The sequence below is a fragment of the Salvelinus fontinalis genome, chromosome 39 (assembly GCF_029448725.1).
Source record: "Salvelinus fontinalis isolate EN_2023a chromosome 39, ASM2944872v1, whole genome shotgun sequence".
In the NCBI taxonomy this organism is placed as follows: Eukaryota; Metazoa; Chordata; class Actinopteri; order Salmoniformes; family Salmonidae; genus Salvelinus; species Salvelinus fontinalis.
This window is the reverse complement of record NC_074703.1, coordinates 23,663,374-23,690,248: the sequence shown is the minus strand read 5'-3', so window position 1 is coordinate 23,690,248 and position 26,875 is coordinate 23,663,374.

Sequence of the window (26,875 nt, the reverse complement as noted above, 5' to 3'; positions counted from 1 at the left end):
TTCCTCCACTGACATGCAGTAGTCTACTGTTTCACTATGCAGAAGTCCTTTGCCTTACTGCGCTGTGAGCATTTCTATTTCTGGTTATTTTTGCAGCAACCTTACATGTACAATACGCCATATTGAGAAACAACGCTGACATTTTGTTCTAGTTGAAGCTCCACCAGGGAACTTGAAGCTGAGAAAGGCCTAGGGGCTTGTGGCGTCTCTACAGGTTCACATTTATCCAAGCTCATTAGTGCTTCTTTCATTCACATAACAGCAAGAGAGCATATCGTTATTCTGACTTAATGCATTCTTTTACCTCATGCTTTTACCTTCTCTGACTATGTGGGCTTCTTAGTACAAAATAATGTTTTTCATATTCTTGTTAGTGCTTTCGCAACACAAACTGGTGTATTTGAGTTCTGGAAGCCTTCTTGGAATACCCAAGATACACTGCAATTCCTATTGGCAGAAACCTGTGGTTAAGAACCTCTAAAGGTTGCTCAGGTTTTTCACATCTTTACATCAAAGCTATCTCTCACAAAGGACTAATGCAATTCAACACATTGTGTGATCTCTGTAGACAGATATATATTTCTTTCTAGAAGAGCAACGTGTGTGAAATTCCAATGGAGTTGTTTCTGGGCAGTTCCACGTTAATGGAATTGCTCTCCCGGCCAAACAAAAAAATAAATAAAAAAACTTTGATTTTCAAAGTTGTACAAACCATCCAACTCTATGCACACTGACTACTTTTAACAATTTACAATGAACATTTGACAAAATCACATTTACTGGAAGAACTATGCAGATGTTGGTAAGAGAATTTAGGTAAAATCTCCCTCGGTTTTATATGTGACCATGTTTTCCAAGAACTCTGTTAAATACACGATATCCTCCGAATGAACATTCAGAGATGTATGCGGGAAGAATGTGGTGTCAGCTAATGTTCCCTCTAAACTGCGTTCGTTCGTGCGCGGGAGCGCAGTAGCCCCCTAGGACTGCCTTGCAGAATAAACATTAGCCCAAATATTAGCCCGCAGAGAGAAGCGCGAGACTGAACATCACTCAACTTTCTAGAGCATTGGTCACCAACCGGTGGATCTCCAAGGCATTCCTAGTCGATCGCCAAACATTACTGTAAAAAACCCATCTATAAAGCCTTGTGTTCCTGTTTTCTTAATTCGTTGCAGGCTGTTGACGGCAGGCGCACCAGATTCAGCTGCCCTGTGCGCTGGGTAGGCAACTGTTGCCATTTTGAACAATTCCATGTGTCTGAAGGTACGAACTCTGCCTTCCTGGCAGGCCAGCAGAGAAAACGAAGTGCACTATAGGGCTAGCGCTCGCCAATCGGATGGCTCAGATGACCATGTCTGCAGTAATGTAACAGGCATTGTAACAGGCACCTGTGGGAAATTCAATTGATTGGACAAAATTTGGAAAGGCACACACCTGTCTATATAAGGTCCCACTGTTGACAGAGCATGTCAGAGCAAAAACCAATCCACGAGGTCAAAGGAATTCAAATCAAATCAAATTTTATTGGTCACATACTCATATATAGCAGATGTTATTGTGGGTGTGGTGAACTGCTTGTGTTCCTAGCTCCAACAGTGCAGTAGTATCTAACAATTCAAAACAATACACAAATTTAAAAGTAAAATTATGGAATTAAGGATCACATCACCTTTACCATACCTGACACCCTAGACCCACTTCAATTTGCTTACCGCCCCAATAGATCCACAGACGATGCAATCGCCATCACATTGGCCTGTCCCATCTGGACAAGAGGAATACCTACGTCAGAATGCTGTTCATTGACTATAGCTCAGCCTTCAACACCATACTACCCTCCAAGCCCATAATTATTATAGGTATTTTTACCTTTATTTAACTAGGCAAGTCAGTTAAGAACAAATTCTTATTTTCAATGACGGCTTAGGAACAGTGGGTTAACTGCCTTGTTCAGGGGCAGAACAACAGATTTTTACCTTGTCAGCTCGGGGATTCATCTTGCAACCTTTCGGTTACTAGTCCAACACTAACCACTAGGCTACCTGCCGCACCAATCATTAAGATCGGGCCCTGTGTCTGAACCCTGTGCTGTGCAACTGGGTCCTGGACTTCCTGATGGCCACCCCCAGGTGGTGAAGATAGGAAACAACACCTCCACTTCACTGATCCTCAACACAGGGACCCCACAAGGGTGCATGCTCAGTCCCCTCCTGTACTCCATGTTCACCCATGACCATGTGGCCACACTTGCCTCCAACTCAATCATCAACCAACAATGCCTACAAGGAGGAGGTGAGGATCCTGGCAGAGTGATGCCAGGAAAAGAACCTCTCCCTGTACGTCCTGTGTCCGTTCTTCGCACTTGCCCTGAAGTGCGTGTCACCAGTCCGGTGCCACCTGTGCCGGCTCCACGCACCAGGCCTCCAGTGCGCTTTCCCAGTCCGGTAGGTCCTGTGCCTGCTCTTCGCACTTGCCCTGAAGTGTGTGTCACCAGTCCGGTACCACCTGTGCCGGCTCCTTGCACTAGGCCTCCAGTGCGCCTTCCCAGTCCGGTACGTCTTGTGCCTGCTCCTCACACTCGCCCCGAAGTGCTTGTCACCAGTCCGGTGCCACCTGTGCCGGCTCCAGGCCTCCAGTGCGCACCAGGCCTCCAGTGCGCCTTCCCAGTCCGGTACGTCCTGTGCCTGCTCCTCGCACTTTCCCTGAAGTGTGTGTCACCAGTGCAGTACCACCTGTCCGGCTCCACACACTAGCAGCACCTCCCCAGTCCGGTACGTCCTGTGCCTGCTCCTCGCACTTGCCTTGAAGTGTGTGTCACCAGTCCGGTACCACCTGTGCCGGCTCCACGCACCAGGCCTCCAGTGCGCTTTCCCAGTCCGGTACGTCCTGTGGTGGATTCCAATCAATTTGTAGAAACATCTCAAGGATGATCAATGGGAACAGGATGCATCTCAGCTCAATTTCGAATCTCATAGCAAAGGGTATGAATACTTATGTAAATAAGGTATTTCAGTTTTTTTGTTTTTTATATACATTTGCAACAATTCCAAGACCTGTTTTTGCTTTGTCATTATGGGGTATTGTGTGTAGATTGATGAGGAAAAAAGTCATTTTATACATTTTAGAATAAGGCTGTAACATAACAAAATGTTGAAAAAGTTTTAGGGTCTCAATACTTTCCGAATGCAATATATATAGCCTAACTTAAGTTTTGAGAGATAATTTAAAAAGATGACTCCGAACAACGATGCTTTGGCAGAGCAATTCAAGCAAAGGCAATATGTATTGATAATGTATTGGGCCTATAGACTACTGCACAAGCATCATTGCTACAGTACTGTTTTAATTGGTTAGTGTTGGATAGGTATACATTCTTTAAGTCATGTGATGCTTGCATTTTGACTCAGAAAGTGATCTTGACAAGGTTGATGAAGCCTTTTCTATCTGTTTGATAGAAGTCAAAGTCTGCTTATTCCTAATTATTAGGATGGAAAATGTACACTGTATATGCCTTAATTCCTCAAAAATATAGACCCTTAGCTTTCATTTGACATCCAATTTGACATGCTCCTGTGAACGTCACATGCTGGTGCCCGTGGGCACTGTCGTAACACAGTTTACCTGGACACAATTGAAACTTAGTCTTGAAAGATGCATGCCAAGATATACCAGAGATAAGGGACTGCTGATATTGCAACCACACAACTCAACCGCTGGTTCAACAGTGTGAACGAAATCGCAAACCGCTGTTGTCCGCTAAAGATGATCACCTGTTTGCATCTGGCAATTTATTGGCTGTCCGTTATCCAGAAGACCTGTCCCCAGAGTTTCCTATACAGGTCATCTTTTTCTGTAATGTGTTGAGGCCGGAAATTAAGGAGAATGCGAGAGGCTCAATTAAAGATGTTACAAAACTGCTGTATTTTAATAACCACTCCGTTCTGCCCAGTTTCCCTGATGTTGCTACGGCAATCAAGCTGTTTTTACCCTCCCTATCACTGTTGCTTCTGCGGAGAGATATTTTTCTAAACTGAAACTCATAAAGAACTACATAGGAAGCATCAGGCTATCGTTCTGATAGAAGCTTTTGAACACCTGAGTAAGTTCCACTCATTGCACTGGCACTGTCGTAGCCTTGACCACAGGATTCGTTCACCGATATCCCCCATACACTTCCAATCAGTTATTTTATTTTATTTTCAGTCACATTCCCGAAACCCAAGAAACAAACACTTAGCTTCCTAGTACATATGGAAAATAAAAAGGTTTATGAATGACACACATGGTCCCCCAGAGCTCGTGTCTGTTACGCCCGTGCTCATGGGCCCTTTTACACGGAAATGACCTTCTTTGTACAATGAAAGGTGTGCAATATTTAAGCTCTACACGATCAAAACGCACTTTTTTGCTACTTTACGTTGTCCATTACTCTAAGCCTAGGATACAGAGCATCTCAAGCAGCGCTCTCACATTGTCTGCTCTCAGTACGTCTTTATCCAGTTGTATTGTGCACCGTAGTAGAGATGTAGAGGGATGTCTTTGTACTGTCTGATTGTGCCCTGTGTGTTCCCCACTCCTCTTCTCCGCTCCTCTATGCTCCTCCCCTCATGTGTGACCTTTAGATCACGTGGCCAGGCTGTCTCCATCTTGGGGAGTGCCATGCCTCCTCGTGCTGGTGATAATGACTGTTATCGTCTGGAGAGAGTGGGTGGGGGGGTGTGTGTGTGTGTGTGTGTGCGTGCGTGCGTGCTTGTGTGTGTGCCTACTTGCGTGCATTTGTGTGTTTGTGTGAGTGAGAGCAGCTAGTGGGACAGCGAGGAGGCATGATTGAGCAGGGCTGACGGTGGGGACAACAAAGTGTGTTAAGCTGTAATGCCTTCACTACAGGGCTGCTGGATAGGAAGAACACAATGTTCAGAAATAGCAGGGACGTGGATTTAGTACATTGGCAATAGTATCTGAGCAAATGGGAGTTCACATTTTTGATGAGCATTCTGCCTCTTCTTCAGGAAAATACTATTTGTTCATTTGACTTATTGTTAGATTGACCACTTTTGTCCTTTTTCAAGACGTTATTTGTATGCAACTTCTCGAAACACTAGCTCTTTCATACTCCACTGCGCATATCAATCATGACATTAGATTTTGGAACGTGAACTTAGAACCACTGTGTACATTCTACCTTAATGAGTATTCTGAGTCTGGAATGATTACATGACGTGCCAGTTCAGGAGAAAAGGTTAAGTCTTCAGTCCACTGTCATCGCCAAAACGTTTTGGCATGGCATTAATCAGTCTATTGACAGTGGCAGGCTAAAGGTTAGCTACTGCGAAAGACAGAGTGTTTTTTTCTCATATTGTTGTGGTCTGTGCTGAAGGGACCAGTGTGTTGATGGTACTGTCATCAGCAGGAAGAAGAGCACCTGTGACGGGTGGACAGGAATCAGTTACACCCCAACAGAGCAGGACAGGCTTTAGGCACTGTTCAGTCACACAGCCATGGGGGGATTGGTGTGTGTGCATGTGCGTGTGCGTCTTGTGAAAGGAAATGAAAGGTACAGATGTTCTATCTTAATTTGCTCACCGTGTTGTCGCAGAGAATGTTCCCGTGCAGCAGGAAATGCAAATTGTAATGTATTCCAGGTTTAAAAAGGCTTCTAATGTTTGTAATTTCCAATTTAAAATGTCAGATTTGATTTATCCTAACAAAAAATGCATCAAACCATACAAACATTATAATCCACATAATAATTACATTTTCCTGTTGCTGCAGGATTAAGGATTATTATTCTCCTGCATTGAAAAACGGGTCAAATTAAGATAGAACACCAGTATATAAATTTAACAGTATACTGTATCAGTACCTCAATTTCATTTTTTCTCTGTTCAGTCTGGGTGACAACAGTCTGCAATGAATACCAAACAAGTTCGTCCTATCAGAACGCCATTTACTGTATGGTGGAGGGCATCAATCTGCAACACCATAAAGGGCAGAACCACAGAGACCGTTAGACAGACACAGCAGCAGCAGCGTCCACACCACACTCCACTCCCATCAGCTTAGCTCCTCCAAGATGCAGCCATAACACACACACACACACACACACACACACACACACACACACACACACACACACACACACACACACACACACACACACACACACACACACACACACACACACACACACACACACACACACACACACACACACACACAGCCTCGTATACACCAATAGTCTCTTCACTTATCTTAAATTTCCTCATTTGACGGCTCCATTTTTCCAGAGGATGGATCAACTCCTGCTTTCTTGCCTGCTGCCGGATGAAAAAGTTAATCATTCCTGATACATCAAACTCCTCATAAAATACCTTCCCTGACTTAATCAATGGCAAGGTCCTAATTAAATGCTGCTCCAATTTTCTGCTTTCATATTCATAAGCTGCAGCCTATAATTTTCTGTATATTTCAGTCAGTTCAGCTCGTGTTCCAGGTTTAATTCTGAACCCATATCTCCTGCCTGCTGCTGCCTACCTTTTCCCTCATTTTATTCTGCCACAAAGGTGAAATTCAATAAATGTCAACCTCACTATGGGTCTGGCTTTTGTTAGCGCAATCATACAGTTAGAGCTCGCAATTATATCGACGCACCGAACATTTATGAAATGCTTCCTCACATGGGACCTGCCTGTCATTTACATACTATTCATTTTGCTCAATGTTTTTTTATGGACATATCTATACTGCTCCGGTCACATTTCATGGCACATTAGCCTAAAGTGAAACTCTTGTAAAACTTCCAACTCCGAGTAAGTATGTTTATTGCCTGATCATATGCTCGTTTTTCATGCTTTCATGACTATATTACTGAAGCCAATCTGCATCCCAAATGACACACTATTCCCTATATAGTGCACTACTTTTGTCCAGGGCCCTATAGAGCTCTGGTCAAAAGTAGTGCACTATATAGGGAATAGGGTGTTATTAAGGATGCAGACAGTCTGCTGTGCTTTAATACTAATTTCCTGGCTAAAATGGCCACCTCCTTCTCTGTAATTCCTTCACCGGTGCCCCCTGTTTTTATGCCCTGGGTGAAGTGGGTTACCTTCTGTGGATGCCGCACACACAGTGGATGTTCAGCGGAGCGTTTGCCGTGTCAAAACGGTGTCCTGTCGTTCGTGTGACGTGACTGACAGCAGAGAACATAGAATCTGTGGTTTGGAGATGAATGACCGAGAATTTCCATTATCACGGACCTTGGAGATGCTAGGAAGGGTGACTGAGGCTGGGCAGAGTGGCCCGAGAATGATGCACTGCGGTGGGGATGCCACACCGCAAATTGACCATTGTTACCTAGTGTTGATTTTTCACTGTAGCATTTTGGTGTTGATTCAGGTATTCCATTAACTCTGTAAGTGTTCAATTAACACTCATTGCTGTAAAATAACCTAATTGTTGGTGTTAATAACCAGTGTTAAACAAAAACCACACCCATCATTATCATATTTACCAGCATGCTCTATTGTATAAAAAAAAAAAAAGTTTGCTTTAATATTTATGTTTTTGAACTAGCGCTAGCGCAATTGCTAACCAGCGTTAGCGCAATGACTGCATTGATTCTACATTGATCGATTAATTAATTGTATTCTCAAATATAAATAACATACATTTTTCTAAACTAACCAAATGTGACTTGCAGGCCTGAAAACCTTGAGGCAACGGTATTAGGGTAAAACTAAGCCCTCAAAATAAAGTCTTATTAAATATTTGTTGTATTGTGTTAAATAATTTAATTTATTAATAATATATTCGCTTAGGAACTCACTTGGTAAAGGCCACAAGATTTGAAATGTATGAACACAACAACCATGTCTCTGCCACTAACAAATACAGTCATGGGTGGTAACCAGTGCAAATCTACACCCTGACATTCGGTGACGTCTCTGTATTGACCCTCTCAGCCAATGTTCCCTCTGAGCAACGTTCAGGTCTGCTGACCGCAAACTTGAACGTTTATTGTGAACACTGAAACTGTACTTGCTTTAAGTTGCAGTTTTAACAGCGGCTAAGTAGGCTGCTGTGGATATTTGGTCATAATGCAGGCCTACCAGAGTGGCCTACCATCAAAAACCATGGAGAAATTGCATCCCATAACATTTTGTCATTGAAATAGCTGTTCTATCGTTCTGCCTGCAGTTCTGTTCTGTTCTGCCTGCAGTTATGGAACCCCTACCTGTCCCAGACCTGCTGTTTTCAACTCTTAATAATCGGCTATGAAAAGCCAACTGACGTTTATTCCTGATTGTTATTTGACCATGCTTGTCATTTATGAACATTTTGAATATCTTGGCTCTCTCTAATTCTCTCCTTCTCTCTTTCTTTCTCTCTCTCGGAGGACCTGAGCCCTAGGACCATACGTCAGGACTACCGGGCATGATGACTCCTTGCTGTCCCCAGTCCACCTGGCCTTGCTGCTGTCCCAGTTTCAACTGTTCTGCCTGCAGTTATGGAACACCTACCTGTCCCAGACCTGCTGTTTTCAACTCTTAATTATCGGCTATGAAAAGCCAACTGACATTTATTCCTGATTATTATTTGACCATGCTTGTCATTTATGAACATTTTGAACATCTTGGCCATGTTCTGTTATAATCTCCACCCGGCACAGCCAGAAGAGGACTGGCCACCCCTCATAGCCTGGTTCCTCTCTAGGTTTCTTCCTAGGTTTTGGCCTTTCTAGGGAGTTTTTCCTAGCCACCGTGCTTCTACACCTGCATTGCTTGCTGTTTGGGGTTTTAGGCTGGGTTTCTGTACAGCACTTCGAGATAGTAGCTGATATACGAAGGGCTATATAAAATAAACTTGATTGATTGATATCGTTCAGCCTACAGCAGCAGCCGATGTGCTGTGTTCAGTGTAGGCCTAACCTGTTTATCCACTTATCCTTCAGACAAGGCGGTGACTGAACATGTTGTTGTGTTGTTTGATGCAAGAAACCACTTTACACAATAAAATGCAGTATTATTCCCATACCATTAATACAGAGAATAAGACACATTATGCTACCCTCTGCCTATTGGCTACTTCGCTTATTCAAGCCTGTCTCAAAATACAACACTGCCCCTTTAAGACAAAAAAAAGCTCTTTACTTGACTTGCTTTTCAAAGAAATGAAATGTACACGTTAGTGCTCTTGTAGGAAGCAATGACTCCCGTATTGCTGACTACAAAGCATCTATAACTGAGCTAATAACTCACTAACTAGCTAAATGTGCACACATGGCTACATGCAGCTTTTGCTTTGATCTCAAAACAAGCACATCTACTTACGGCCACAGCTGTAAACACTGTCCAGTTCATGGTAAATGACACAGATCCATACATGGCAACGGTCTATTTGCATGTAGGCCTACTGCAGCTCTGATTGGTTATGCCGCACAAGCCTGTGTAGAGTACCCCTGAGTTGTGCGCAATAGAATCCTACCCTGATCTGTTCTGCATACAACAAAATATCTTGCATAGTTTGTTTTGTTTCAGGTATGTTGCATTGAAAGTGGCTAGTATGAGTTGCATTGAAAGTGGCTAATATTGTGTTGATTCGATCACAATTGCCACTGTAAAGGGAAACATTGATAGTGTTAACTGACAGGGATCACTTTAGAAAGTTGAGTGAAGTTCAATCTTTTGCTTCTCTCCATAGGCTGATAGTCTTCTGCACTCTGCACAGCAGTCCCAGGGGGAACATTGCTCTCTGAGGGAACATTGCTCTCAGCCAAAGCAATTTTAAACACACAAACACATGCAGGATAGGAGGCCTACATTCAGTATAGGCCTAATACATGAGTTCCTGAGTTGTCCATATTTCATGAGTTAATGCTTGACGTCTTCCCAGATCATGTGACATAAAACACTACCTTTCTTTCCTTACATTAAGGACCTTTACGACAGTGTTATTTGTCATTATTAAGCATTTAACAATTGAATTAGAACAGTGAACTTAAACCCTGTACAAATCATGGATCTTGGAGATACGGGAAAATGCACTGTATGTGTAACTATGGCTACGTCACATTTCGTTATGTTTCTCCGTGAAAACAGTTGTCATGGGCACAGAAATCCCAAATAATGTAGTCCTACGCCATTGAGATATGGAATGCTTCTAACCGGAAGAGTCAACTATAGGCTATACTGTCATTAGCGTGTTCTTGGTGGATGGATTGGATGTGCGTTGGTGTCCAGTTGTCGGCAAGTTGTTTAGTGATATTGTCGCCCATCATCAGGTGATCCTGTAAAGAAAACAAATATTAATAGAAAATAATCAAGGTAAATGAATAATCTACTACTTCCGGCCACGCATGGCACAGACAACATCAGCACCCACCTGAAAAACAAAGCAATGAGTGCTCTAAACATCAATCAATCAATCAATTTTATTTTATATAGCCCTTCGTACATCAGATAATATCTCGAAGTGCTGTACAGAAACCCAGCCTAAAACCCCAAACAGCTAGAATGCAGGTGTAGAAGCACGAGTTTTAAACATCTGAGTTTTATTTTCATATTTACCACTGTAAAACATATTTACCACTACATTTTAAGCAAATAGTAGAATGTTAAATGATCATTCTTTAGAGACCCTTGTACAATTCACTTCAAAGACATACTGTGGAATGTGCAAATAAGGCTTTACACTAAGCAGTGTGTTAATTTAACCCTGAAAAGTGTCGACCCGTATAGACACTGGACCAGTGTTAAATGTAGCACTGTCAGTGTTGATTTTAGGCATACTTCGGAATTTTGGCAATGTATGAAGGAAGTTAGAGGTAGTTTCACGAAACAATGATACTTTGCCGATACAAATAGACTTCCAGTCATTGCATTAGCGCTAGTTAGCAACTTCCTTTAAACCACAAGCAGAAACATTAAATTGGTATCCGCGCGTTTGTGGAAATAGATAAATGGCCTCTGCCAAAATCCGTAAGTATCCCTTTAACACTGGAGAATTTCCTGTTCAGAGAGAGGGATCCTGCTTCAAGGCCTACTAACTAGTCTAGTTGTCCGCTCATTCAGTATGCATTTGCTTTTTGGGCAAACCTGGAATCTGATGGAGATTCAATTATTTATACATTTTACAATGGAATATATTCAGACATTGATTGACAACCACAGACTCATTAAGAAGCTAAAAGGGCTCTAAATCACAATGCCTCATGATTGCGTATCTATCTACTCAGGCCTGTAGAAGTGGTTGGTGAAAGCTTGAAAAACTCCCCCAGCCTCAGTTGATTAATCAGTGTTTAATCAGTGTTTAGCTGCTAACAGCTGTGGACGTCTTTCCTCAAAAAAATTTCAGCTTGATCACCCAGTCCGTCACACTCTCTCTGATCTTCAGCCATTATATGTTATTATCCCAGTCAGTTTATTTTATTTTTGTTCACTGTGCATGCGTGTGTGTGTGTGTGTGTGTGTGTGTGTGTGTGTGTGTGTGTGTGTGTGTGTGTGTGTGTGTGTGTGTGTGTGTGTGTGTGTGTGTGTGTGTGTGTGTGTGTGTGTGTGTGTGTGTGTGTGTGTGTGTGTGTGTGTGTGCATGCAGCGGCGTCATGCCCATAGGGGGCACAAAGGCCCTCAAATGTGTAATTTTTTTCATGTTAAATTAATTACTAAACTTCATTTTTAAGCCCGTTTTATAATTTTTATATAGGACCTGTCAGCTATTTTGCAGAAGGGGCATACTGACTGGACCAGGCAACGAGTAACCCCCCCCCCGCCCCCCATTCTCCCTCGTAAGTGGTTCCTTCCAAGGTGCATGGAGCAAAGAGATGCCTAGGCATGATGCCAGATACTTAAGTCCATGCAGCATTTTCAGTGGAGGAGGAGAGAGAGTGCAGAGCGACACACATGGCGTCTGTTTCCACATTTTGTTACGTTACAGCCTTATTCTAAAATGGATTAAAAACGTGTTTTCTCATCAATTTACACACAACACCTCTAAAAACAATACCCCATAATGACAAAGCAAAAACAGATCTTGGAATTTTTGCAAATGTATAAAAAAACAAAAAACAGAAATACCATATTTACATAAGTATTCAGACACTTAGATATGAGACTCAACATTGAGCTCAGGTGCATCCTGTTTCCATTGATCATCCTTGAGATCTTTCTATAATTTCATTGGATTCCACCTGTGGTACATTCAATTGATTTGAGAGGATTTGGAAAGACACACACCTGTCTATATAAGGTCCCACAGTTGGCAGTGCCTGTCAGAGCAAAAATCAAGCCATGAGGTCAAAGGAATTCTCCGTAGAGCTCCGAGACAGGATTGTGTCGAGGCAGAGATCTGGGAAAGGTACCAAAACATTCTGCAGCATTGAAGGTCCCCAAGAACACAGTGGTCTCCATCATTCTTAAGCGGAAGGAGTTGGGAAGCACCAATACTTTTCCTAGAGCTGCCCGCCCGGCCAAACTGAGCACTCTTGCAAGAAGGGCCTAGGTCAGGGAGGTGACCAATAACCCGATGTTCACTCTGACAGAGCCCCCAAGTTCTTCTGTGGAGAGAGGAGAACCTTCCAGAAGGACAGCCATCTCTGTAGCACTCCACCAATCAGGCTTTTATGGTAGAGTGGCCAGACGGAAGCCACTCCTCAGTAAAAGGCACATGACAGCCCGCTTGGAGTTTGCCAAAAGGCACCTAAATAACTCTCAGACCATGAGAAACAAAGTACAGAGAGGTCCTTGATGAAAATCTGCTCCAGAGTGCTCAGGACCTAAGACTGGGTGAAGGTTCACCTTCCAACAGGACAACGACCCTAAGCAGACAGCCAAGAACGCAGGAGTGGCTTCGAGACAAGTCTCTGAATGTCCTTGAGTGGCCCAGCCAGAGCCCGGACTTGAACCCGATCGAGCATCTCTGTAGAGACCTAAAAATAGCTGTGCAGCAATGCTCACAATCCAACCTGACAGAGCTTGAGAGGATCTGCAGAGAAACTCCCCAAATACAGGTGTGCAAGCTTGTAGCATCATTCCCAAGAAGACTCAAGGCTGTAATCGCTGCAAAAGGTGCTTCAATACTTATGTAAATATTTTATTTCAGTTTTTTTGTTTTTATAAAAAAAATTAAATGTCTTCTTGGGTTTTCAACCTTTTGCAGTAGTGCTCCTAGTCCCTGGAAAGGTGTTGCAAACACTTGATTCAGTGGTGTTACAACACACCATGTAATGTTTCAAAACATCTCAGGATGACGTGTTTCAATACTCAAGCAAAGTTATAGTTTCATCTCCCTCGCGTTGTTGGCATCTCAGTTGCCACTAGTTCTGGTGTTACAAAGTACTTAATTTGAACAGTGCAACCTGGGGCGGCAGGTAGCCTAGTGGTTAGAGTGTTGGTCCAGTAACAAAAAGGTCGCTGGATTGAATCCCCGAGCTGACAAGGTAAAAATCTGTCGTTTTGTCCCTGAACAAGTTCCCTGGTAGGCTGTCATTGTAAATGACATGCCTAGTTAAAGGTTAAATCTTTTCTTTGAATAGCTACCAAAACTTTTCAGCCTATCAATCAAGTTCCTTCAATCAAGTTCCTTCAGTGTGTGTGTGTGTGTGTGTGTGTGTGTGTGTGTGTGTGTGTGTGTGTGTGTGTGTGTGTGTGTGTGTGTGTGTGTGTGTGTGTGTGTGTGTGTGTGTGTGTGTGTGTGTGTGTGTGTGTGTGTGTGAGAGAGAGTAGGGACATTTCGCCCGTCCCCCCAAGGAAAAAGGACATTTTAGGTTAGGGATTAGGGAAAATAGGATTTTGAATGGGAATCAATTGTCTGGTCCCCAAAATGATAGTAAAACAAACGTGTGGGAGTGTGTGTGTGCGTGTGTAATTGCTGAGTAATCACACTAAAGACAGAATGACCTCCTGAAAGAGAAATGCAGCAGGAAGGAAAATGCACCTTCCCTGGAGCTGCTGGCGTTGTTGTCGGTTATGCAGTTTATTTGTATTTTTCCACCTTTACCTTTGAAATGAATTAGGCGTCATTCAACAGGAGCATCAAGACACATACTCCACAGCTGCTACTTTATTCTTTGAGCTAGAGAATATACTTTATATAATTTAAACCATATAAACGGTAAACCACACACATATCCTTCCCCACAGCATATATTATCATCCATAATAGATGTTCCAGGAGCCTATACTCTCTTAGAGGGCAACCCTTGTGAGAGACCTCCACATGGTCTGGAAGTGTGAAAAATTGAAATTATTTTCTGGTGTTGTTATTTCTTAGCCTGGTTTGGACCTGGCTTCAAGTCCCAGCTGTTGCTATTTGCTGTATTTTTGCCTTCTAGCAATCTGTACTTAGTGGGGATATGGGAGTTTTGCTTTGAAAGGTTTTTGCCTGAAGAAAAATTGGATAACCTTCTTCTGTCATTAGCAATACCTTTTCCACCGGTGAACACATAGACATTGGGGGCAGAGAGAGAGAGCAGAGAGCTGAGAGGTTGCGCAGGAGTTGCTGGTAATTACCGGGTCAGAGCTTTAAACAGCCAAGATACTGAGGTACGTCCAACAGAGACATATCCATGTCTGCAATCCATCAAGGTTCTCTTTGATTTTGTTGCTTATTCTCTATAGTTTACACTGTAGACTCTACAGTGTCTGGACATGATTAAATGTATAAGCGAACACTGTCTCTTTGGGTGAAAAAGTCTCAACAGGGTCAGAACTTGTGACTGTTTGTCCTGGGATACTGCTTTGGGATATCTGTCTTGATCAGGTGATCCAGAGAAGTTAGGAAGTTAAGACTTGGCCCCAGGCTGGGCCTCCAGGAGGCTTGTAAAAGGCCCTCCCCGCACTCCAGGCTCTCTTCCTAGGGAAGTGTCACGACGACAGGCCTTTCATTAGCGACTTTGTCCTGGAGACCTGGAAGAGTCCCGCACACAATTAATGTTTCCGTGATGGATTACACGGTGGATTGCGAACAGCGAACATGTCAGTGGGAAAAAGCATCAAGAGGATGAATCAACTCCCATGCTCTCCGTCCTTTTCGTCTCTCTCTCTCCTCTCCCTCCCCCCCTCCCTACCCTATCGCAGCATCTCATCCTCGTTGACTCTTGCTGATTAAAAAGTCACAATATTTAATACAGGAGTGACTGCAGTCGAGGGAGGTAATATAATAATATAATACTACTACTAATAATATATATACTGTATATAAAGGTAAATTAGCCCCATGCTTTTCCTACCATCTCCCCGAGCTCTCCATCCCAGATGGTAGGACTCAATAGATGCTGCCGGGGCTTCTGACAAATGTTCATCTTGTGATATTTGCAGGTGGGATTGGGACGGTTTTTAGCCATAAATCAATGTCATCATTAATGATGCAGAAAGCACAGTGGAAATTAAGCCCTGCTGCTGGTGTTGCATCACGCTATGAGGCTCACTAACGGTATGCATTTATTCACCTCGTGTACTGTATACAACACAATTCAACGTGAATGCTTATTACTTTGTAATTACTATGTTTTTTACATACTAATTTGGTATTATCTCTCTAGTAGCTGGCAAACATTTGTGTTATAGGGGTCCTTTTGAATCAATAGCTACAAAGGTGTGTGGTGTTACCTGCTTTAAAGCCTCTCATTGGGATTTTTGCATTATGCAGTTTTGCATATTTCATATACTAGCTAACTTTTCCCCTTCTTATTAAGCGTCCAAAAGAACCCTACATTTTTTTTAGCATCTCCTTGAGGTCGATGTGTGTCTCACAAACAAATGAAAACAAAACGAATTGCAATACACTCCATATTTTAAGATGAGATCAAGCGGGCTCAAGTGGACTGAGATTTAGCCTAATTGCAACCGTAAGACATATTTATTGGATTATATAATGTGTGTCGTCAATATTCCTGCAAGGAAGAGTTCTTCTGACGGGTCTCACGGCACCAAGCGCTGTTTTAAAACTTTGTTTATATGTGTCTTCGTATTGATGATCGCTGTACTCTAATTGAAAACTGTATGCACTATATAACTTAATCCAGTGACTTTAGAATTTTCCATGCCATTCATCCCGCTATATCGCCGTCTTATAAGATTTTCCATTCAAAAATCTCCCTGTAAAGGTTTTCTTCCAGGGGTGAAGGAGAGGACCAAAATGCAGCGCGGCTAGTGTTAAACATGTTTAATACAAACACAAGTGAAACACTACAAACAACCTACAAAATAACAAATGTGCAAAACCGATACAGACCTATCTGGTGCAGAACACAAACACAGAGACAGGTAACAATCACCCACAAACAAACAGTGAGAACACCCTACCTTAATATGACTCTCAATTAGAGGAAAACGCAAAACACCTGCCTCTAATCAAGAGCCATACCAGGCAACCCAAAACCAACATAGAAACGGAAAACATAGACTGTCCACCCAAAACTCACGCCCTGACCATCACACACATAAAAAACACCAGAAAACAGGTCAGGAACGTGACACTCCCAGCGTCAGAGCAGCACGGCTACAGTTCAGTGACCCTGCACAAGGAGGATGTGACTTGCTAAATGATATATTTACTTAGACAAGTAATAAAGCACTGCCTTGTGTCTGGCAGAGCTGGAATAGATTATACAGTACAAGCTGTTTTCCTGCCTCTCTTCCTCCCCACTCACTGATAATGTCATCCATCAGGTAAGCACCCCGAAAGACTTGCCGACAACGCCATGATGCGTTCACACAACATGTTTGGAGGCCCCCTTGTTTTCCCATGAAACGTAAATGTGTGTGTTTATCCACACAGAGATATAGTCTTCACACTGCGGTCACGTTGTCTCGCTTTCAACCTTCAGCTGTCCTTGGATTGCGCCAACAAGTCTCTCACCTTCTTCTGAGCAAGTCTGGTTCTGAGACGATAGTTTTCATATACCTCAGTTTCAGAGTATTTCGTGCGGCGCTCGCCAAGTTGTTGTGGTATTTCTCTTCAAAGGGAATAACGTAATATTCAAGCTGAATCCTTTGGAGTTGTTCATGTTATTTTTCCTTCATTCTGCGTCAAGTGACTTCAAACGACACAATATAACCGTGCATATTTTTTTTGGCGGAAAACACATCAACATCCCGTTTTAGTCATCAAAACAAACACTTAGTGATTGATGTGGGGACAGTTTCCCCATGACAGTTCTGATGTATATGTTGTTTTGAGAGGAAAAACATCTCTCATTTATTCACGATACATAATGTCAAATGGATGTTAGTTAAAATTACACAAGCACATGTCTCTCAATCTAAAAGGCTTACCAGTAAAACAAAAAAATCGTATTTTTTTTGTCATGGTGTGAAATTATATTTTATTAGAACCACCTCAAATTGTTGTTTACAACAACTGTGAATACTTAGACTTTCTGAATAACCATGCCTAGTTTTTAGCAAGTGACAGTTTGATTGATGCTGAAAAGACTAGTCAGTGTTGGGTGGAATTTGTAGTTTGCTGCTTCTCGTATTCAGCGTTGCATCAGAGAATACACTGTGTATACCGGTGGAGCTGAGTCTTGCGTGTCAAACTCCAACTTTCTTCGATTAGTTCAGTCTTGCAGGTAATCTCACTCAAGGCCTGGGGATGAGCAAGATGATTTCTCACCAACCCGTCTCACTTCCTGTATGTATGTATGTATGTATGTATGTATGAGAGAGAGAGAGAGAGAGACAGAGAGAGAGAGAGACAGAGAGAGAGAGAGACAGAGAGAGAGAGAGACAGAGAGAGACAGAGAGAGACAGAGACAGAGACAGAGACAGAGAAGAGAGAGAGAGAGAGAGAGAGAGAGAGAGAGACAGAGAGAGACAGAGAGAGAGAGAGAGAGAGAGAGAGAGAGAGAGAGACAGAGAGAGACAGAGAGAGACAGAGACAGAGACAGAGAGAGAGAGAGAGAGAGAGAGAGAGAGAGAGAGAGAGAGAGAGAGAGAGAGAGAGAGAGAGAGAGAGAGAGAGAGAGAGAGAGAGTTATATTGACAGTTCATGACTAATGTTCAGCTGTCTGCTTTGGCAAATGTGACAGGAAGAAGCTCCATCCTGAAGTTACACAGCCGCTAATTGGACACACACTGAACGCACGCCAACAACGGTTTCATTGAAAACCAATTAGCTGACGTGATAGCCTTAAATTAACCTGAGCTGTTTCCCCTCGACCGACGTCTCTTTTTTCCAACGTCGCTGGGCAAGATTCACCTTGATAATTTACCATCACTCTCAGACTCATTTCGCATTCACAGTGAAAGAGAAGTGTGAAGGTACTGTCATTTTTTTTTATCAGTCTAATAACACCACAATGTTGAGTAATTATGACATTTATAGAAAAGTCACAGTCATCACCTTATTCTAATATATTCTTAGAAGTGCTGAAAGTTAATCCTTCACACCTGAGTGCATGGATGCATAAATGCATGAATGAATTAACAAGTGATGATGATTTCTAAGGCGTTATGAAGGCTGAGATAGACACAGTGCTTTAACGCTCAGTGAAAAAAAGAATACTTCTGTTCAAGACGTTATTTGCCAAAATTAGACGCGGGTTTAAAAAAATGTCCATTAACTATAATCCAGATAATAATTCACATTTCCTGTTGCTGCTGGATCCTTTTCTCAAGTGCAAATCCTACACCTGTACCTAGGCGTTCAGTACACATAGATACCACCATTTTCTTTATATTCTTCTTCCCTTTGTGAGGGCCTGTCAGCATACATGAATACACACATCACACACACACACACACACACACACACACACACACACACACACACACACACACACACACACACACACACACACACACACACACACACACACACACACACACACACACACACACACACACACACACACACACACACACACACAGTGATAGAAACCTGTTTCAAGGGCTGTTCACATGAGGCAGGACGGGGTCCAGATAATGAACATGGTACAGTCAAAGCAGGGTTGTCAGAAGCTGGGGAGAAAATGCATGTCTAATGAAGATAGACAGATTGAATTCTCCTCCTCCTGCCTCATCTTCTCCACCTTGCCTCCTCCTCTCCCCTCAGTCGGACATCAAAGGATCAAAAAGGTTATGAACTCGCACCTGCCATACAGTAGAGACACACACACGCACGCACGCACACACACACACACACACACACACACACACACACACACACACACACACACACACACACACACACACACACACACACACACACACACACACACACACACACACACACACAGGAGGAAAGAGACATGCTTTCATGATAGTTTCCATCATCTGTGAGGCCGTGTTCTCTCATTTTTCTCCTTCCATCACGCCATACTGGTTCTTTCACAGTTTCTTTCAGTACACCTGTGCCATTTTTTTGTCAGCTGAACCCAAAGACCATTCTGAGTCGTTCCTCGTGTTACATCTGAGAAGTCTCACTGCGATTTCAAAATATGATTCACATATGGCTGGCTCTCTCCTCACAGGCTAATCTGGTGGGGGGGAAGAAATGGTGCTCATTAATATAAGTTTTCCGTTGCTCACTTTAGAAAGGTTTCACACCCCTTGACTTTTTCCACATTTTGTTGTGTTACAGACTGAATTTAAAATGGACTAAATTGAGATTTTGTGTCACTGGCCTACACACCATACCCCATAATGTCGAAGTGGAATTATGTTTTTAGAATTTTTTACAAATGAATTACTAATTAAACGCTGAAATGTCTTGAGTCCATACATATTAAACCCCTTTATTATGGCAAGTCTAAATAAGTTCAGGAGTAAAAATTTGCTCAACAAGTCACATAATACGTTGCATGGACTCTGTGTACAATAATACTGTTTAACATGATGTTTAAAGACTAGGGATGTTTTCCAATGCCTCGCAAAGAAGGGCAACTATTGGTAGATGGGTAAAAAAAAAAGTCACTACAAAGATATATAACTCAGTTGCTGGAGAGGAAGGAAACCACTCAGGGATTTCACCATGAGGCCAATAGTGGCATTAAAACAGTTACAGAGTTTAATGCCTATTATAGGAGAAAACTGAGGATGGATCAACAGTACTATACTAACCTAAATACTAACCACAATACTAACCTAAATGACAGAGTGAAAATAAGGAAGCCTGTACACAATACAAATGTTCCAAAACATGCATCCTGTTTGCAATAAGGCACTAAAGTAAAACTGCATGTAGGATGTAGGATCTTAATTTGAGCCTGCTTGCTACGGCAGGAAAATAAAAGGAAATGTGGATTATTATGTGGATTATAATTAATGGCCATTTTTCGTTAGGGAAAAAAATCATCAAGTCTGACATTTCTAAGTGGAAATTACAATCATTAGAAGTGTTTTGATGAGGTAGTTGGGTGGACTATTTACAGATGGGCTGTGTACAGGTGCAATGATTGGTAAGCTGCTCTGACAGCTGATGCTTAAAGTTAGTGAGGGAGATATAAGACAGTCATTGGCAGCAGAGAACTGGAAGGGAAGGCGGCCAAAGGAGGAGATGACTTTGGGGATGACCAGTGAAATATACCTGCTATAGCGCGTGCTACAGGTGGGTGCTGCTATGGTGACCAGTGAGCTGAGATAAGGTGGGGCTTTACCTAGCAAAGAGTTATAGATGACCTGACAAGAAATGACAATTAAATCCCTCAAAATCCCACCTGGTAACACAAGAAATGTGTAAAAAGTCAAGGGGTGTGAATACTTTTTGAAGGCACTGTAAATCATAGGTAGATGTCATTAGAATTGATAAATACAGTAAAACTCTGCAATCCTCCTCCATGCCCTTTTTTGGGGTTTGTTTGTTGCAAAGTCGTCCCTTGGAAAGCTCAGACTCATCAGTATCTCCCAGTATATCATATTCCATTTTGCGAGCCCACGGTGGACTGTTTAATTGCCCCTGAAAATCAAATAGGTTTGGTCCCTGAGGGGAGCATATAATTGCACACGCCTCGTACATAAATCAGCCGCTTAGGCCGCTGGAAGGTGGGGGTGTGGTGGCAGTTGTATGGAGGCTTGGCTGCGCCACGTGGCTGTCGGGAGGAAATGGAACTGTCAGAGGCATGAAATAGTGTGACAGCCGCGTCACTTTGAGGCGGCTGCTCCTCCATTTAATTATCATACCAGAACAAAGAGTGTCCCAGCTGGCCTGCCGTGCGTCTCCCCTCCCTGACACTGCCCATGTGAGGAGTGTGTTTTGGGGTGGAGTGTGAGGGTGGATGAGTGTGTTTGTGTTTATGTTTATGTATATAATAAGGAAGGTAGCAGGTACCACCATACTGCAGCGGTGTGTGTGTGTGTATTTCTGCGTGGATTTGAGATTGTATGTGTGCCAGGCACAAGGTCAACAGGTACAGCAAAGGAGGAAGGTATAGCTTTTTTCTGTAGCTCACATAGTAACCAAGAGACTACTATTCAGTCAAACCAACGAGAGAGAGAGAGAGAGAGAGAGAGAGAGAGAGAGAGAGAGCGAGAGAGAGAGAGCGAGAGAGCGAGAGAGAGAGTTACAAATTCACATGGTCGGCACAGCAGATCACACTGTGTGTGTGTGTGCGCTCTCAGTTCACATTTACTGGTCCCAGGGTCCTCTAAGGGACGACTATAAGAGTGAGGCCTGCATCACTGACTTCAATGTGTACTATGTGTTCATCTTATTGATTTGGGTCCAGTTGTAACCTCATATTAGGGCTTGCAACGTTCTCCACCGCATTAAGCCCCAGCTCTAATTCAACATCCCAGAGGCTAACTGGCTCATCGCTCTGACATGTCAAAATGCATCAGTCAGTTAAATGGAGCTGTGAGATGGAGAACAATTATTACTGGCTGGATAGCCAGTGACCTTGTAGGCATGACTGAGCAAACCCTCCTCTCCCTTTTCCATGTTCCTTGCCCAAACCAGCCACACTAACTGCCACACGAAGAGGACCTTACAGTGTAATGATGCAACAAAGGATCTTGTGTTAGTGTGACCTGCTGTGCTGACCATGAGAATTTGTAAGTTTGTTTTCATTAAAAGCCTAGGTAAATTGCAGCCAAGATTACATTACATAAAGAACTTGAAACATAGAGTAGACATTAAGTACACAAATATATTAGCTTATAATTATGCATAGTAATAGCTTTATAATATATCTTCACCACAGCAATCAAACAGTTACCCTTACTCTAGGATTCCTTCTACATTTGATTTTTGAGTGGCTTTTTTTTTAAGCCTTTCTGGAGAATTAAAAAAAATCAAAAGCTAGTGGGCTACTCTTTACTAAGGTTGACTTTGATATTCCTTTGAAAACATGTTTCTCTGGCTTCTCTAAAATAAAAAGAGAGAACGTTTGGATGCATAAGCGTATTTCAAAATCCTCTATGCGGCTCAGAATCAAAAATGTCTTCCTCTGAACGTTTTAGACAGGAATTTGTACACTTAAAAAAAAATCCTGTCATTTTTACAGTCAATTTCTGGAAGCACAGTAGCCAGTGATTTACTGTACATTTACTGCCAGCACGAAAGCCAGTAAATAACTGTAGATTTACAGGACCTTTACTGTAACACAGATTTACAGAATATTACAGAAACACCTAACTACAGCAACATGCTGTATTTCTAGAATTTACAGTGCATTAACAGAAGCACAGTGGTTAGTAAACTGTTGCAGATTTATAGTGCAGGTAGCTAGTGCCAACGACGGGCAGTATTTCCATTACAAGTATTTGATATATGTATTTCAATACCTGTTTTTTAATTTGTTTTTCACTGGCCTGAATTACAATTCATGTAGTCTATTTTGTTAAAATGTAATTAGAATACATGTATTTTGTATTTTATAATAAAAACATATATTTGCAAGTAACCCGCTTAACTACAACATTCTCTGTAATGGTAACATAATATTTTCACTTCCTATGACTGTGTGTAACAGTCCTGACCTATTTATGTTAGTTTTTATGTGTTTTTGGTCAGGGCATGTGTTTTGGGTGGGCAGTCTATGTTACCTGTTTCTATGTTGGTTTCGGTTTGCCTGGTATGGCTCTTGATTAGAGGCAGGTGGTTTGCATTTTCCTCTAATCAAGAGTCATATTTAGGTAGGGCATTATCACTGTGTGTTTGTGGGTGATTGTCTCCTGTGATGTCTTCGTTATGTTAGATGTATTCACTTTTGGAGCTGTTTGACTGTTCGTTCGTTTCGATGTCCGTTCCTGTTCGTGAGTTTACGTTTGTTCCATGTAAGTTTATGTTCAGGTTGCGTGTACGTCGTTTTGTTATTTTGTAGTTTGTTAAAGTGTTTTGTTTCGTGACCATCGTGTTAATAAATAAAGATGGCATATTTCCCTAACTCCGCATTTTGGTCCGAAGATCCTTCTCTCCTCACCTCATCTGAGGATGAGGAAAGCGACAGTTATGACAGAATCACCCACCAAAATACAGAGACCAAGCGGTATGGGAAAAATGCTCGACGGAGCAACAAGGACTTTTGGACTTGGGAGGAGATCCTGTCTGGTAGAGGACCCTGGGCGCAAACTGGAGGAAATCGCTGCTCTCGTGAGAAGAGTGAGGCAGCCACAGCCCAGGAGCGCTGGTATGAGGAGGCAGCTAGGAGACGTGGATGGAAGCCGGAGATTCAAGCTCGTAACCGGAATTATGAGGGGACACGTCTTGCACGGAAGCCCGAAAAGCCCGTGAGTAACTCCCAAAAATTTCTTGGGGGGGGGCTAAGGGGTTGTGGGCCAAGGGCAGGTAGGAGACCTGCGCCCACTTCCCAGGCTAACCGTGGAGAGCGGGAGTACGGGCAGACACCGTGTTACGCAGTAGAGCGCACGGTGTCTCCTGTACGTGTGCATAGCCCAGTGCGGGTTATTCCACCTCCCCGCACTGGTAGGGCTAGATTGGGCATTGAGCCAGGTGTCATGAGGCCGGCTCAACGCGTCTGGTCTCCAGTGCGTCTCCTCGGGCCGGCATACATGGCACCTGCCTTACGCATGGTTTCCCCGGTTCGCCTGCATAGCCCAGTGCGGGCTATTCCACCTCGCCGCACTGGCAGGGCGACCGGGAGCATTCAACCAGGTAAGGTTGGGCAGGCTCAATGCTCAAGAGAGCCAGTACGCCTGCACGGTCCGGTATTTCCGGCGCCACCTCCCCGCCCCAGCCTAGTACCTACAGTGCCTATATTACGCACTAGGCTACCAGTGCATTTCCAGAGCCCTGTTCCTCCTCCACGCACTCTCCCTATAGTGCGTGTATCCAGTTCGGTGCCTCCAGTTCCGGCCCCACGCACTAAGCCACCTGTGCGTCTCCCAAGTCCTGTACACACTGTCACTTCTCCCCGTACTAGTCCTGAGGTGCGTGCCCTCAGCCAGGTGCCACCAGTGCCGGTACCACGCACCAGGTATAGAGTACGCTTTGAGAGTTCAGTGTGCCCTGTCTCTGCTCCCCGCACTAGTAGGAAGGTGCTTATCATTAGCACGGTGCCTCCAGTTCCGGCACCACGCACCAGGTCTACAGTGCGCCATATCCGGCCAGAGCCATCCGTCTCCCCAGCGCCATCTGAGCCATCCGTCTCCCCAGCGCCATCTGAGCCATCCGTCTCCCCAGCGCCATCTGAGCCATCTGTCTCCCAGCGCCATCTGAGCCATCCGTCTCCCCAGCGCCATCTGAGCCATCCGTCTGCCAGGAGCCTGCAAAGCCGCCCGTCTGCCATGAGCCTGCAAAGCCGCCCGTCTGCCATGAGCCTACAGAGCCGTCAGCCAGACAGGAGCCGCTAGAGCCATCAGCCAGACAGGAGCCGCTAGAGCCGTCAGCCAGACAGGATCTGCCAGAGCCGCCAACCAGACAGGATCTGCCAGAGCCGCCAACCAGACAGGATCTGCCAGAGCCGCCAACCAGACAGGATCTGCCAGAGCCGCTCAACCAGACAGGATCTGCCAGAGCCGTCAGTGAGCCATGAGCAGCCAGAGCCGTCAGTGAGCCATGAGCAGCCAGAGCCGTCAGTGAGCCATGAGCAGCCAGAGCCGTCAGAGAGCCATGAGCAGCCAGAGCCGTCAGTGAGCCATGAGCAGCCAGAGCCGTCAGAGAGCCATGAGCAGCCAGAGCCGTCAGAGCGCCATGAGCGTCGTGAGCCGTCAGCCTGCCATGAGCGTCGAGAGCCGTCAGCCTGCCATGAGCGTCGAGAGCCGTCAGCCTGCCATGAGCGTCGAGAGCCGTCAGCCTGCCATGAGCGTCGAGAGCCGTCAGCCTGCCATGAGCGTCGAGAGCCGTCAGCCTGCCATGAGCGTAGAGAGCCGTCAGTCTGCCATGAGCGTCGAGAGCCGTCAGCCAGCATGGACCTGCCAGAGCCGTCCAAACAGGACCTGCCAGAGTCCTTCAGCCGGGATCTGCCCCTTGTCCCGGTGTTGCCCCTTGTCCCGGTGCTGCCCCTTGTCCCGGTGCTGCCCCTTGTCCCGGTGCTGCCCCTTGTCCCGGTGCTGCCCCTTGTCCCGGTGCTGCCCCTTGTCCCGGTGCTGCCCCTTGTCCCGGTGCTGCCCCTTGTCCCGGTGCTGCCCCTTATTCCAGTGATGGTCCTTATCCTGGTGCTGCCCCTTGTTTTTGTGCTGCCCCTTGTCCCGGTGCTACCCCTTGTCCCGGTGCTGCCCCTTGTTCCGGTGCTAGCTGATTATTTAGGGGAAGGTAATGTTTGGGTGGTCAGTGGTAGGGGTAGACAGAAGAGGGGAGTGACTATGGTGGTATGGGGACAGCGTCCGGAACCGGAACCACCACCGTGGTCAACTGCCCACCCGGACCCTCCCCTGGACTTTGTGCTGGTGCGCCCGGCGTTCGCACCTTGGGGGGGGGGTACTGTAACAGTCCTGACCTATTTATGTTAGTTTTTATGTGTTTTTGGTCAGGGCATGTGTTTTGGGTGGGCAGTCTATGTTACCTGTTTCTATGTTGGTTTCGGTTTGCCTGGTATGGCTCTTGATTAGAGGCAGGTGGTTTGCATTTTCCTCTAATCAAGAGTCATATTTAGGTAGGGCATTATCACTGTGTGTTTGTGGGTGATTGTCTCCTGTGATGTCTTCGTTATGTTAGATGTATTCACTTTTGGAGCTGTTTGACTGTTCGTTCGTTTCGATGTCCGTTCCTGTTCGTGAGTTTACGTTTGTTCCATGTAAGTTTATGTTCAGGTTGCGTGTACGTCGTTTTGTTATTTTGTAGTTTGTTAAAGTGTTTTGTTTCGTGACCATCGTGTTAATAAATAAAGATGGCATATTTCCCTAACTCCGCATTTTGGTCCGAAGATCCTTCTCTCCTCACCTCATCTGAGGATGAGGAAAGCGACAGTTATGACACTGTGGTATGTTCTAGTTAATCTTAGTTTAATACACTGACTGTAAGTCACTCTGGATAAGACACCCAGCAGTGTGCTTGCCAAAGGCTCATTTTTCACATTTACATAGTGGAAATTTTGCCAGGGCCAGAGGCCCCGGGGCTTTGTTTTTCCAATGGTACACTGATTCACCTAATGATAGAGATGAAGCCATAGGCTACTCACGGTGATGGCCGCTGTGCTTGTCTTGGCAATAGCCTATCTCAAGATGAGCTACTTTGAAACAAGTGCTGCTGTTTGATACAAACTGATGCTATTGGTTCTAGAGGCAGATTAGTCTTCTCTTTTCAGCCGTAGCCATTTGCTTTCCGAACTGAACATTTTTTCAGGAGATTGTATTTTGAAACATGCAAAACGCAAAGAGACAGCCGCAACGCACCATAAAAATATAATCCATAGATGGCAGTTCCCACTCAAGTCAGGACTGGCATCTATTGCTAGTGTACCCATGAGCTTAACTTCTTATGGCTGCAGGGGCAGTATTGAGTAGCTTGGATGAAAGGTGCACAGAGGTGCCCAGAGTAA